This window comes from Vicugna pacos, unplaced genomic scaffold (genome assembly GCF_048564905.1).
Source record: "Vicugna pacos unplaced genomic scaffold, VicPac4 SAC-SAT, whole genome shotgun sequence".
NCBI lineage: Eukaryota > Metazoa > Chordata > Mammalia > Artiodactyla > Camelidae > Vicugna > Vicugna pacos.
This window is the reverse complement of record NW_027328721.1, coordinates 39,682,643-39,698,150: the sequence shown is the minus strand read 5'-3', so window position 1 is coordinate 39,698,150 and position 15,508 is coordinate 39,682,643.

The window sequence follows — 15,508 nt, the reverse complement described above, 5'->3', positions numbered from 1 at the left end:
AGCATTCCCTGGCACGGAGACATTAGGAAAACCCACAGGGGAGACGAGCTTAGGCATTCCGTTAGAACCCACGCGCTGCCGACCGTTGGTGGAACCTCCCCACGCTCAGGATTCCGGAAACATTATCAGTGCGTGGGGGATCTCGAGAGACAACTCCACGAAGCTCTCTTCAGTCACAGGTGTTCCCTGTTCGGGGAAGTCCGAGAAATACCTTCCCTGACCTTGGGGAGGCAGCCTCGGTCACTGGGATATCCTGCAATCACCCCTAGTATTCCATGGCACAGAGACTTTAATAAAACCCTTAGGGGAGATGAGCTTAGGCATTCCGTTAGAACCCACGCGCTCCCGAAAGTTGGTGGAACCTCCCCACGCTCAGGATTCCGGGAACATTGTCAGTGCGTGGGAGAACTCGAGAGACAACTCCACGCAGATCTCTTCAGTCACAGGTGTTCCCTGTTCGAGGAAGTCCGAGGAATAACTTCCCTGAACTTGGGGAGGCAGCCTCGTTCACCAGGATATCCTGCAATCACCCCTAGCATTCCCTGGCACAGAGACATTAGAAAAACCATCAGGGGATACGAGCTTAGGTATTCTGTTAGAACCCACGCTCTGCCGACCGTTGGTGGAAACTCCCCACGCTCAGAATTCCGGAACCATTGTCAGTGCGTGGGGGATCTCGAGAGACAACTCCACGCAGCTCTCTTCAGTCACAGGTGTTCCCTGTTCGGGGAAATCCGAGAAATAGCTTCCCTTACCATGGGGAGGCAGCATCGGTCACTGGGATATCCTGCAATCACCCCTAGCATTCCCTGGCACAGAGACATTAGGAAAATCCTCAGGAGAGACTAGCTTATGCATTACGTTACAACCCACGCGCTGCCGATCGTTGGTGGAACCTCCCCACGCTCAGGAATCCGGAACCATTGTCAGTGCGTGGGGGAGCTCGAGAGACATCTCCACGCAGCTCTCTTCAGTCACAGGTGTTCCCTGTACGGGGAAGTCCGGGAAATAATTTCCCTGACATTGGGGAGGCAGCCTCGGCCACTAGGATATCCTGCAATCACCCCTAGCATTCCCTGTCACAGAGAAATTTGGAAAACCCTCAGGGGAGGCGAGCTTAGGCATTCCATTAGAACCCACGCGCTGCCGACCGTTGGTAGAACCTCCCCACGCTCAGGATTACGGAAACATTCTCAGTGCGTGGGGGAGCTCGAGAGAAAACTCCACGCAGCTCTCTTCATTCACAGGTGTTCCCTGTTCACGGAAGTCCGGGAAATAACTTCCCTGACCTTGGGGAGGCAGCCTCGTTCACCAGGATATCCTGCAATCACCCCTAGCATTCCCTGGCACAGAGACATTAGGAAAAACCTCAGGGAATACGAGCTTAGGCATTCCGTTAGAACCCACGCGCTGCCGACCGTTGGTGGAACCTCCCCACGCTCAGGATTCCGGGACCATTGTCAGTGCGTGGGGGATCTAGGGAGACAACTCCACGCAGCTCTCTTCAGTCACAGGAGTTCCCTGTTTGGGGAAATCTGGGAAATACTTTCCCTGAACTTGGGGAGGCAGCCTCTGTCACTGGGATATCCTGCAAACACACCTAGCATTCCCTGGCACAGAGAAATTACGAAAATCCTCAGGGGAGACGAGCTTAGGCATTCCGTTAGAACCCACGCGCTGCCGACTCTTGGTGGAACCTCCCCAAGCTCAGGATTCCGGAACCATTGTCAGTGCGTGGGGGAGCTCGAGAGAAAACTCCACGCAGCTCTCTTCATTCACAGGTGTTCCCTGTTCACGGAAGTCTGGGAAATACCTTCCCTGAACTTGGGGAGGCAGCCTCAGTAACTGGGATATCCTGCAAACCCCGCTAGCATTCCCTGGCACAGAGACATTAGGAAAACACTCAGGAGAAACGAGCTTATGCATTACGTTACAACCCACGAGCTGACGACCGTTGGTGGAACCTCCCCACGCTCAGGATTCCGGAACCATTGTCAGTGCGTGGGGGAGCTCGAGAGACAACTCCACGCAGCTCTCTTCAGTCACAGGTGTTCCCTGTTCGGGGAAGTCCGAGAAATACCTTCCCTTACTTTGCGGAGACAGTCTTGGTCACTGGGATATCCTGCAATCCCCCCTAGCATTCCCTATCAATGAGACATTAGGAAAACACTCATAGAAGATGAGCTTAGGCATTCCGTTAGAACCCACGCACTGCCGACCGTTGGTGGAACCTCCCCACCCTCAGGATTCCGGAACCATTTTCAGTGCGTGGGGGAGTTCGAGAGACAACTCCACGCAGCTCTCTTAAGTCACAGGTGTTCCCTGTTCGGGGAAGTCCGAGAAATACATTCCTTGACCTGGGGGAGGCAGTCTCGGGCACTGGGGTATCCTGCAATCACCCCTAGCATTACCTGGCACAGAGACATTAGGAAAACCCTCAGGGGAGACGAGCATAGGCATTCCGTTAGAACCCACGCGCTGACGACCGTTGGTGGAACCTCCCCACGCTCAGGATTCCGGAACCATTGTCAGTGCGTGAGGGAGCTCGAGAGACAACTCCACGCAGCTCTCTTCATTCACAGGAGTTCCCTGTTTGGTGAGGTCCGGGAAATAACTTCTCTGACCTTGGGGAGACAGCCTCTGTCACTGGGATATCCTGCAAACCCCCCTAGCATTCCCTGCCACAGAGATATTAGGAAAACCCAAAGGGGAGACGAGCTTAGGCATTCCGTTACAACCCACGAGCTGACGACCGTTGGTGGAACCTCCCCACGCTCAGGATTCCGGAAATATTGTCAGTGCGTGGGGGAGCTCGAGAGACAACTCCACGCAGCTCTCTTCAGTCACAGGTGTTCCCTGTTCGGGGAAGTCCGAGAAATACCTTCCCTGACTTTCCGGAGACAGCCTTGGTCACTGGGATATCCTGCAATCCCCCCTAGCATTCCCTATCAATGAGACATTAGGAAAACACTCATAGAAGATGAGCTTAGGCATTCCGTTAGAACCCACGCACTGCCGACCGTTGGTGGAACCTCCCCACCCTCAGGATTCCGGAACCATTTTCAGTGCGTGGGGGAGTTCGAGAGACAACTCCACGCAGCTCTCTTAAGTCACAGGTGTTCCCTGTTCGGGGAAGTCCGAGAAATACATTCCTTGACCTGGGGGAGGCAGTCTCGGGCACTGGGGTATCCTGCAATCACCCCTAGCATTACCTGGCACAGAGACATTAGGAAAACCCTCAGGGGAGACGAGCATAGGCATTCCGTTAGAACCCACGCGCTGACGACCGTTGGTGGAACCTCCCCACGCTCAGGATTCCGGAACCATTGTCAGTGCGTGAGGGAGCTCGAGAGACAACTCCACGCAGCTCTCTTCATTCACAGGAGTTCCCTGTTTGGTGAGGTCCGGGAAAAAACTTCTCTGACCTTGGGGAGGCAGCCTCGGTCACTGGGATATCCTGCAATAATCCCATAGCATTCCCTGGCACAGAGACATTAGGAAAACCCTCAGGGGTGACGAGCTTTGGCATTCCATTAGAACCCACGCGCTGCCGACCGATGGTGGAACCTCCCCACGCTCAGGATTTCGGAACCATTGTCAGTGCGTGGGAGAGCTCGAGAGACAACTCCACACAGCTCTCTTCAGTCACAGGTTTTCCCTGTACGGGGAAGTCTGGGAAATACCTTCCCTGACCTTGGGGAGGCAGCCTCGGTCACTGGGATATCCTGCAATCACCCCTAGCATTCCCTGGCACAGAGACATTAGGAAAACCCTCAGGGGAGACGAGCTTAGGCATTCCGTTAGAACCCACGCGCTGACGACCGTTGGTGGAACCTCCCCACGCTCAGGATTCCGGAACCATTTTCAGTGCGTGGGGGAGTTCGAGAGACAACTCCACGCAGCTCTCTTCAGTCACAGGTGTTCCCTGTTCGGGGAAGTCCGAGAAATACATTCCTTGACCTGGGGAAGGCAGCCTCGGGCACTGGGATATCCTGCAATCACCCCTAGCATTACCTGGCACAGAGACATTAGGAAAACCCTCAGGGGAGACGAGCTTAGGCATTCCGTTAGAACCCACGCGCTGCCGACCGTTGGTGGAACCTCCCCACGCTCAGGGTTTCGGAAAAATTGTCAGTGCGTGGTGATCTAGTGAGACAACTCCACGCAGCTCTCTTCATTGACAGGATTTCCCTGTTCGGGGAAGTCCGGAAAATACCTTCCCTGATCTTGGGGAGGCAGCCTCGGTCACTGGGATTGCCTGAAATCACCCCTAGCATTCCCTGGCACAGAGATATTAGGAAAAGCCTCAGGGGAGACGAGCATAGGCATTCCGTTAGAACCCACGCGCTGCCGACCGTTGGTGGAACCTCCCCACGCTCAGGATTACGGAACCATTGTCAGTGCGTGGGGGAGCTCGAAAGACAACTCCATGCAGCTCTCTTCATTCACAGGAATTCCCTGTTCGGGGAAGTTCGGGAAATAAATTCCCTGACCTTGGGGAGGCAGATTCGTTCACTGGGATATCCTGCAATCACCCCTAGCATTCCCTGGCACAGAGACTTTAAGGAAACCCTCAGGGGAGACGAGCTTAGGCATTCCGTTAGAACCCAAGCGCAACCGACCTTTGGTGGAACCTCCCCTCGCTCAGGATTCCGGAACAATGGTTAGTGCGTGAGGGAGCTCGAGAGACAGCTACACGCAGCTCTCTTCAGTCACAAGTGTTCCCTGTTCGGGGAAGTCCGAGAAAAATCTTCCATGACCTTGGGGAGGCAGCCTCGGTCACTGGGATATCCTGCAATCACCCCTAGCATTCCCTGGCACGGAGACATTAGGAAAACCCTCAGGGGAGACGAGCTTAGGCTTTCCGTTAGAACCCACACGCTACCGACAGTTGGTGGAACCTCCCCACGCTCAGGATTCCGAAACCATTGTGAGTGCGTGGGGCAGATCGAGAGACAACTCCACGCAGCTCTCTTCAGTCACAAGTTTTCCCTGTTCGGGGAAGTCCGAGAAATAACTTCCCTGAACTTGGGGAGGCAGCCTCGTTCACCAGGTTATCCTTCAATCACCCCTAGCATTCCCTGGCACAGAGACAGTAGGAAAAACTTCAGGGAATACGAGCTTAGGCATTCCGTTAGAACCCACGCGCTGCCGACCGTTGGTGGTACCTCCCCACGCTCAGGATTCCGGAAACATTGTCAGTGCGTGGGGGATCTATGGAGACAACTCCACGCAGCTCTCTTCAGTCAAAGGAATTCCTTGTTTGGGGAAGACTGGGAAATACATTCCCTGAACTTGGGGAGGCAGCCTCTGTCACTGGGATATCCTGCAAACCCAATTAGCATTCCCTGGCACAGAGAAATTTGGAAAATCCTCAGGGGAGACGAGCTTAGGCATTCCGTTCGAACCCACGCGCTGCCGACGGTTGGTGGAACCTCCCCAAGCTCAGGATTCCGGAACCATTATCAGGGCGTGGGGGAGCTCGAGAGAAAACTCCACGCAACTATCTTCATTCACAGGAGTTCCCTGTTCGGGGAAGTCCGGGAAATAACTTCCCTGACCTTGGGGAGGCAGCCTCGGTCACTGGGATACCCTGCAAACACCGCTAGCATTCCCTGGCACAGAGACATTAGGAAAAGCCTCAGGAGAGACGAGCTTATGCATTACATTACAACCCTTGCCCTGCCGACCGTTGGTGGATCCTCCCCACGCTCCGAATTCCGGAAACATTGTCAGTGCGTGGGGGAGCTCGAGAGAAAACTCCACGCAGCTCTCTTCAGTCACAGGTGTTCCCTGTTCGGGGAAGTCCAAGAAATACCTTCCCTGACCTTGGGGAGGCAGACTCGAGCACTGGGATATCCTGCAATCACCCCTAGCATTCCCTGGCACAGAGAATTTAAGAAAACACTCAGGGGAGACGAGCTTAGGCATTCCGTTAGAACCCACGCGCTGCCGACGGTAGGTGGAACCTCCCCACGCTCAGGATTCCGGAAAAATTGTCAGTGCGTGGTGATCTAGTGAGACAACTCCACGCAGCTCTCTTCATTGACAGGATTTCCCTGTTCGGGGAAGTCCGGGAAATACCTTCCCTGACCTTGGGGAGGCAGCCTCGGTCACTGGGATTGCCTGAAATCACCCCTAGCATTCCCTGGCACAGAGATATTAGGAAAACCCTCAGGGGAGACGAGCTTAGGCATTCCGTTAGAACCTACGCGCTGCCGACCATTGGTGGAACCTCCCCACGCTCACGATTCCGGAACCATTGTCAGTGCGTGGGGGAGCTCGAGAGACAACTCCACACAGCTCTCTTCAGTCACAGGTATTCCCTGTACGGGGAAGTCTGGGAAATACCTTCCCTGACCTTGGGGAGGCAGCCTCGGTCACTGGGATATCCTGCAATCACCCCTAGCATTCCCTGGCACAGAGACATTAGGAAAACCCTCAGGGGAGACGAGCTTTGGCATTCCGTTAGAACCCACGTGCTGCCGACCGTTGGTGTAACCTCCCCACGCTCAGGATTCCGGAACCATTGTCAGTGCGTGGGGGAGCTCGAGAGACAACTCCACGCAGCTCTCTTCAGTCACAGGTGTTCCCTGTTCGGGGAAGTCCGGGAAATAACTTCCCTGACCTTGGGGAGGCAGCCTCGGTCACTGGGATATCCTGCAATCACCTCCAGCATTCCCTGGCACAGAGACATTAGGAAAACCCTCAGGGGAGACGAGCTTAGGCATTCCGTTAGAACCCACGCGCTGCCGACCGTTGGTGGAACCTCCACACGCTCAGGATTCCGGAACCATTGTCAGTGCGTGGGGGAGCTCGAGAGACAACTCCACGCAGCTCTCTTCAGTCACAGGTGTTCCCTGTTCGGGGAAGTCCGGAAAATAACTTCCTTGACATTGGGGAGGCAGCCTCGATCACAGGGATATCCTGCAATCACCCCTAGCATTCCCTGCAACAGAGATATTAGGAAAACCCTCAGGGGAGACGAGCTTAGGCATTCCGTTAGAACCCACGCGCTGCCGACCGTTGGTGGAACATCCCCATGCTCAGGAATCCGGAACCATTGTCAGTGCGTGGGGGAGCTCGAGAGAAAACTCCACGCAGCTCTCTTCAGTCACAGGTGTTCCCTGTTTGGGGAAGTCCGGGAAATACTTTCCCTGAACTTGGGGAGGCAGCCTCGGTCACAGGGAAATCCTGCAATCACCCCTAGCATTCCCTGGCACAGAGACATTAGGAAAACCCTCAGGGGAGACGAGCTTAGGCATTCCGTTAGAACCCACGCGCTGCCGACCGTTGGTGGAACCTCCCCACGCTCAGGATTCCGGAAACATTGTCAGTGCGTGGGGGAGCTCGAGAGACAACTCCACGCAGCTCTCTTCAGTCACAGGTGTTCCCTATTCGGGGAAGTCCGGGAAATACCTTCCCTGACCTTGGGGAGGCTGCCTCGGTCACTGGGATTGCCTGCAATCACCCCTAGCATTCCCTGGCACAGAGACATTAGGAAAACCCTCAGGGGAGACGAGCTTATGCATTCCGTAATAACCCACGCGCTGCCGACCGTTGGTGGAACCTCCCCAAGCTCAGGATGCCGGAACCATTGTCAGTGCGTGGGGCAGATCGAGAGACAACTCCACGCAGCTCTCTTCAGTCACAAGCTTTCCCTGTTCGGGGAAGTCCGAGAAATAACTTCCCTGAACTTGGGGAGGCAGCCTCGTTCACCAGGTTATCCTTCAATCACCCCTAGCATTCCCTGGCACTGAGGCAGTAGGAAAAACTTCAGGGAATACGAGCTTAGGCATTCCGTTAGAACCCACGCGCTGCCGACCGTTGGTGGTACCTCCCCACGCTCAGGATTCCGGAAACATTGTCAGTGCGTGGGGGATCTAGGGAGACAACTCCACGCAGCTCTCTTCAGTCAAAGGAATTCCTTGTTTGGGGAAGTCTGGGAAATACATTTCCTGAACTTGGGGAGGCAGCCTCTCTCACTGGGATATCCTGCAAACCCAATTAGCATTCCCTGGCACAGAGAAATTAGGAAAATCCTCAGGGGAGACGAGCTTAGGCATTCCGTTCGAACCCACGCGCTGCCGACGGTTGGTGGAACCTCCCCAAGCTCAGGATTCCGGAACCATTATCAGGGCGTGGGGGAGCTCGAGAGAAAACTCCACGCAACTATCTTCATTCACAGGAGTTCCCTGTTCGGGGAAGTCCGGGAAATAAATTCCCTTACCTTGGGGAGGCAGACTCGGGCACTGGGATACCCTGAAATCACCCCTAGCATTCCCTGGCACAGAGAATTTAAGAAAACTCTCAGGGGAGACGAGCTTAGGCATTCCGTTAGAACCCACGCGCTGCCGACCGTTGGTGGAACCTCCCCACGCTCAGGATTCCGGAAACATTGTCAGTGCGTGGGGGAGCTCGAGAGAAAACTCCACGCAGCTCGCTTCATTCAAAGGAGTTCCCTGTATGGGGAAGTCCGGGAAATATCTTCCCTGAACTTGGGGAGGCAGCCTCTGTCACTGGGATATCCTGCAAACACAACTAGCATTCCCTGGCACAGAGAAATTAGGAAAATCCTTAGGGGAGACGAGCTTAGGTATTCCGTTAGAACCCACGCGCTGCCGACGGTAGGTGGAACCTCCCCACGCTCAGGATTCCGGAAAAATTGTCAGTGCGTGGTGATTTAGTGAGACAACTCCACTCAGCTCTCTTCATTGACAGGATTTCCCTGTTCGGGGAAGTCCGGGAAATACCTTCCCTGACCTTGGTGAGGCAGCCTCGGGCACTGGGATTGCCTGAAATCACCCCTAGCATTCCCTGGCACAGAGATATTAGGAAAACCCTCAGGGGAGACGAGCTTAGGCATTCCGTTAGAACCCACGCGCTGCCGACCGATGGTGGAACCTCCCCACGCTCAGGATTTCGGAACCATTGTCAGTGCGTGGGAGAGCTCGAGAGACAACTCCACACAGCTCTCTTCAGTCACAGGTGTTCCCTGTACGGGGAAGTCTGGGAAATATCTTCCCTGACCTTGGGGAGGCAGCCTCGGTCACTGGGATATCCTGCAATCACCCCTAGCATTCCCTGGCACAGAGACATTAGGAAAACCCTCAGGGGAGACGAGCTTAGGCATTCCGTTAGAACCCACGCGCTGACGACCGTTGGTGGAACCTCCCCACGCTCAGGATTCCGGAACCATTGTCAGTGCGTGGGGGAGCTCGACAGACAACTCCACGCAGCTCTCTTCAGTCACAGGTGTTCCCTGTTCGGGGAAGTCCGGGAAATACCTTCCCTGACCTTGGGGAGGCAGCCTCGGTCACTGGGATATCCTGCAATCACCTCCAGCATTCCCTGGCACAGAGACATTAGGAAAACCCTCAGGGGAGACGAGCTTAGGCATTCCGTTAGAACCCATGCCTTGCCGACCGTTGGTGGAACCTCCACACGCTCAGGATTCCGGAAAAATTGTCAGTGCGTGGGGGAGCTCGAGAGACAACTCCACGCAGCTCTCTTCAGTCACAGGTGTTCCCTGTTCGGGGAAGTCCGGAAAATAAATTCCTTGACATTGGGGAGGCAGCCTCGGTCACAGGGATATCCTGCAATCACCCCTAGCATTCCCTGGAACAGAGATATTAGGAAAACCCTCAGGGGAGACGAGCTTAGGCATTCCGTTAGAACCAACGCGCTGCCGACAGTTGGTGGAACCTCCCCATGCTCAGGATTCCGGAACCATTGTCAGTGCGTGGGGGAGCTCGAGAGACAACTCCACGCAGCTCTCTTCAGTCACAGGTGTTCCCTGTTTGGGGAAGTCCGGGAAATTCTTTCCCTGAACTTGGGGAGGCAGCCTCGGTCACAGGGAAATCCTGCAATCACCCCTAGCATTCCCTGGCACAGAGACATTAGGAAAACCCTCAGGGGAGACGAGCTTAGGCATTCCGTTAGAACCCACGCGCTGCCGACCGTTGGTGGAACCTCCCCACGCTCAGGATTCCGGAAATATTGTCAGTGCGGGGGGGAGCTCGAGAGACAACTCCACGCAGCTCTCTTCAGTCACAGGTGTTCCCTATTCGGGGAAGTCCGGGAAATAGCTTCCCTGACCTTGGGGAGGCAGCCTCGTTCACTGGGATTGCCTGCAATCACCCCTAGCATTCCCTGGCACAGAGACATTAGGAAAACCCTCAGGGGAGACGAGCTTATGCATTCCGTAATAACCCACGCGCTGCCGACCGTTGGTGGAACCTCCCCACGCTCAGGATGCCGGAACCATTGTCAGTGCGTGGGGGAGCTCGAGAGACAACTCCACGCAGCTCTCTTCAGTCACAGGTGTTCCCTATTCGGGGAAGTCCGGGAAATACCTTCCCTGAACTTGGGGAGGCAGCCTCGGTCACTGGGATTGCCTGCAATCACCCCAAGCATTCCCTGGCACAGAGATAGTAGGAAAACCCTCAGGGGAGACGAGCTTAGGCATTCCGGAAGAACCCACGCGCTGCCGACCGTTGGTGGAACCTCCCCACGCTCAGGATTCCGGAACCATTGTCAGTGCGTGGGGGAACTCGAGAGACAACTCCACGCAGCTCTCTTCAGTCACAGGTGTTCCCTGTTCGGGGAAGTCCGGGAAATACCTTCCCTGACCTTGGGGAGGCAGCCTCGGTCACTGGGATATCCTGCAATCACCCCTAGCATTCCCTGGCACAGAGACATTAGGAAAACCCTCAGGGGAGACGAGCTTAGGCATTCCGTTAGAACCCACGCGCTGCCGACAATTGGTGGAACCTCCCCACGCTCAGGATTCCGGAACCATTGTCAGTGCGTGGGGGATCTCGAGAGACAACTCCACGCAGCTCTCTTCAGTCACAGGTGTTCCATGTTCGGGGAATTTCGGGAAATACCTTCCTTGACCTTGGGGAGGCAGCCTCGGTCACTTGGATATCCTGCAATCACCCCTAGCATTCCCTGACACAGAGACATTAGGAAAACCCTCAGGGGAGACGAGCTTAGGCATTCCGTTAGAACCCACGCGCTGCCGACCGTTGGTGGAACCTTCCCACGCTCAGGATTCCGGAACCATTGTCAGTGTGTGGGGGAGCTCGAGAGACAACTCCACTCGGCTCTCTTCAGTCACAGGTGTTCCCTGTTCGGGGAAGTGCGGGAAATACCTTCCCTGACCTTGGGGAGGCAGCCTCGGTCACTGGGATTGCCTGCAATCACCCCTACCATTCCCTGGAACAGAGACATTAGGAAAACCCTCAGGGGAGACGAGCTTAGGCATTCCGTTAGAACCCACGCGCTGCCGACCGTTGGTGGAACCACCCCACGCTCAGGATTCCGGAAACATTGTCAGTGCGAGGGGGAGCTCGAGAGACAACTCCACGCAGCTCTCTTCAGTCACAGGTGTTCCCTGTTCGGGGAAGTCCGGGAAATACCTTCCCTGACCTTGGGGAGGCTGCCTCGGTCACAGGGATATCCTGCAATCACCCCTAGCATTCCCTGGCACAGAGACATTAGGAAAACCCTCAGGGGAGACGAGCTTAGGCATTCCGTTAGAACCCACGCGCTGCCGACCGTTGGTGGAACCTCCCCACGCTCAGGATTCCGGAACCATTGTCAGTGCGTGGGGGAGCTCGAGAGACAACTCCACGCAGCTCTCTTCAGTCACAGGTGTTCCCTGTTCGGGGAAGTCCGGGAAATACCTTCCCTGACCTTGGGGAGGCAGCCTCGGTCACTGGGATATCCTGCAATCACCCCTAGCATTCCCTGGCACAGAGACATTAGGAAAACCCTCAGGGGAGATGAGCTTAGGCATTCCATTAGAACCCACGCGCTGCCGACCGTTGGTGGAACCTCCCCACGCTCAGGATTCCGGAACCATTGTCAGTGCGTGGGGGAGCTCGAGAGACAACTCCACGCAGCTCTCTTCAGTCACAAGTGTTCCATGTTCGGGGAAGTCCGGGAAATACCTTCCCTGAACTTGGGGAGGCAGCCTCGGTCACAGGGATATCCTGCAATCACCCCAGCATTCCCTGGCACAGAGACATTAGGAAAACCCTCAGGGGAGACGAGCTTAGGCATTCCGTTAGAACCCACGCGCTGACGACCGTTGGTGGAACCTCCCCATGCTCAGGATTCCGGAAACATTGTCAGTGCGTGGGGGAGCTCGAGAGACAACTCCACGCAGCTCTCTTCATTCACAGGTGTTCCCTTTTCGGGGAAGTCTGGGAAATACCTTCCCTGACCTTGGGGAAGCAGCCTCGGTAACTGGGATTGCCTGCAATCACCCCTAGCATTCCCTGGCACAGAGACATTAGGAAAACCCTCAGGGGAGACGAGCTTAGGCCTTCCATTAGAACCCACGCTCTACCGACCATTGGTGGAACCTCCCCACGCTCAGGATTCCGGAACCATTGTCAGGGCGTGGGGGAGCTCGAGAGACAACTCCACGCAGCTCTCTTCAGTCACAGGTGTTCCGTGTTCGGGGAAGTCCGGGAAATACCTTCCCTGACCTTGTGGAGGCAGCCTCGGTCACTGGGATTGCCTGCAATCACCCCTAGCATTCCCTGGCACAGAGACATTAGGAAAACCCTCAGGGGAGACGAGTTTATGCCTTCCGTTAGAACCCACGCGCTGCCGACCTTTGGTGGAACATCCCCACGCTCAGGATTCCGGAACCATTGTCAGTGCGTGGGGAAGCTCGAGAGACAACTCCACGCAGCTCTCTTCAGTCACAGGTGTTCCCTGTTCGGGGAAGTCCGGGAAATACCTTCCCTGACCTTGGGGAGGCAGCCTCGGTCACTGGGATTGCCTGCAATCACCCCTAGCATTCCCTGGCACAGAGACATTAGGAAAACCCTCAGGGGAGACGAGCTTAGGCATTCCGTTAGAACCCACGCGCTGCCGACAGTTGGAGGAACCTCCCCACGCTCAGGATTCCGGAACCATTGTCAGTGCGTGGGGGAGCTCGAGAGACAACTGCACGCAGCTCTCTTCAGTCACAGGTGTTCCCTGTTCCGGGAAGTCCGGGAAATACCTTCCCTGACCTTGGGGAGGCAGCCTCGGGCACTGGGATATCCTGCAATCACCCCTAGCATTCCCTGGCACAGAGACATTAGGAAAACCCTCAGGGGAGACGAGCTTAGGCATTCGGTTAGAACCCACGCGCTGCCGACCGTTGGTGGAACCTCCCCACGCTCAGGATTCCGGAACCATTGTCAGTGCGTGGGGGAGCTCGAGAGAAAACTCCACGCATCTCTCTTCAGTCACAGGTGTTCCCTGTTCGGGGAAGTCCGGGAAATACCTTCCCTGACCTTGGGGAGGCAGCCTCGGTCACTGGGATTGCCTGCAATCACCCCTAGCATTCCCTGGCACAGAGACATTAGGAAAACCCTCAGGGGAGACGAGCTTAGGCCTTCCGTTAGAACCCACGCGCTGCCGACCGCTGGTGGAACCTCCCCACGCTCAGGATTCCGGAACCACTGTCAGTGTGTGGGTGAGCTCGAGAGACAACTCCACGCAGCTCTCTTAAGTCACAGGTGTTCCCTGTTCGGGGAAGTCCGGGAAATACCTTCCCTGACCTTGGGGTGGCAGCCTCTGTCACAGGGATATCCAGCAATCACCCCTAGCAATCCCTGGCACAGAGACATTAGGAAAACCCTCAGGGGAGACGAGCTTAGGCATTCAGTTAGAACCCACGCGCTGCCGACCGTTGGTGGAACCTCCCCACCCTCAGGATTCCGGAACAATTGTCAGTGCGTGCGGGAGCTCGAGAGACAACTCCACGCAGCTCTCTTCAGTCACAGGTGTTCCCTCTACGGGGAAGTCCGGGAAATATATTCCCTGAACTTGGGGAAGCAACCTTGGTCACAGGAATATCCTGCAATCACCCCTAGCATTCCCTGGCACAGAGACATTAGGAAAACAATCAGGGGAGACGAGCTTAGACATTCCGTTAGAACCCACGCGCTGCCGACCGTTGGTGGAACCTCCCCACGCTCAGGATTCCGGAACCATTGTCAGTGCGTGGGGGAGCTCGAAAGACAACTCCACGCAGCTCTCTTCAGTCACAGGTGTTCCCTGTTCGGGGAAGTCCGGGAAATACCTTCCCTATCCTTGGGGAAGCAGCCTCGGGCACTGGGATATCCTGCAATCACCCCTAGCATTCCCTGGCACAGAGACATTAGGAAAACCCTCAGGGGAGACGAGCTTAGGCATTCCGTTAGAACCCACGCGCTGCCGACCGTTGGTGGATCCTCCCCACGCTCAGGATTCCGGAACCATTGTCAGTTCGTGGGGGAGCTCGAGAGACAACTCCACGCAGCTCTCTTCAGTCACAGGTGTTCCCTGTTCGGGGAAGTCCGGGAAATACCTTCCCTTACCTTGGGGAGGCAGCCTCGGTCACTGGGATATCCTGCAATCACCCCTAGCATTCCCTGGCACAGAGACATTAGGAAAAACCTCAGGGGAGACGAGCTTAGACATTCCGTTAGAACCCACGCGCTGCCGACCGTTTGTGGAACCTCCCCACGCTCAGGATTCCGGAACCATTGTCAGTGCGTGGGGGAGCTCGAGAGACAACTCCACGCAGCTCTCTTCAGTCACAGGTGTTCCCTGTTCGGAGAAGTCCGGGAAATACCTTCCCTGACCTTGGGGAGGCAACCTCGGTCACTGGGATTGCCTGCAATCACCCCTAGCATTCCCTGGCACAGAGACATTAGGAAAACCCTCAGGGGATACGAGCTTAGGCATTCCGTTAGAACCCACGCGCTGCCGACCGCTGGTGGAACTTCCCCACGCTTAGGATTCCGGGAACATTGTCAGTGCATGGGTGAGCTCGAGAGACAACTCCACGCAGCTCTCTTCAGTCACAGGTGTTCCCTGTTCGGGGAAGTCCGGAAAATACCTTCCCTGAACTTGGGGAGGCAGCCTCTGTCACAGGGATATCCAGCAATCACCCCTAGCATTCCCTGGCACAGAGACATTAGGAAAACCCTCATGGGATACCAGCTTAAGCATTCCGTTAGAACCCACGCGCTGCCGACCGTTGGTGGAACCTCCCCACGCTCAGGATTCCGGAACCATTGTCAGTGCGTGGGGGAGCTCGAGAGACAACTCCACGCAGCTCTCTTCAGTCACAGGTGTTCCCTGTTCGGGGAAGTCCGGGAAATAACTTCCCTGACAATGGGGAGGCAGCCACGGTCACTGGGATTGCCTGCAATCACCCCTAGCATTCCCTGGCACAGAGACATTAGGAAAACACTCAGGGGAGACGAGCTTAGGCATTCCGTTAGAACCCACGCGCTGCCGACCGTTGGTGGAACCTCCCCACGCTCAGGATTCCGGAACCATTGTCAGTGCGTGGGGGAGCTCGAGAGAAAACTCCACGCAGCTCTCTTCAGTCACAGGTGTTCCCTGTTCGGGGAAGTCTAGGAAATATCTTCCCTGACCTTGGGGAGGCAGCCTCGGTCAGTGGGATATCCTGCAATCACCCCTAGCATTCCCTGGCACAGAGACATTA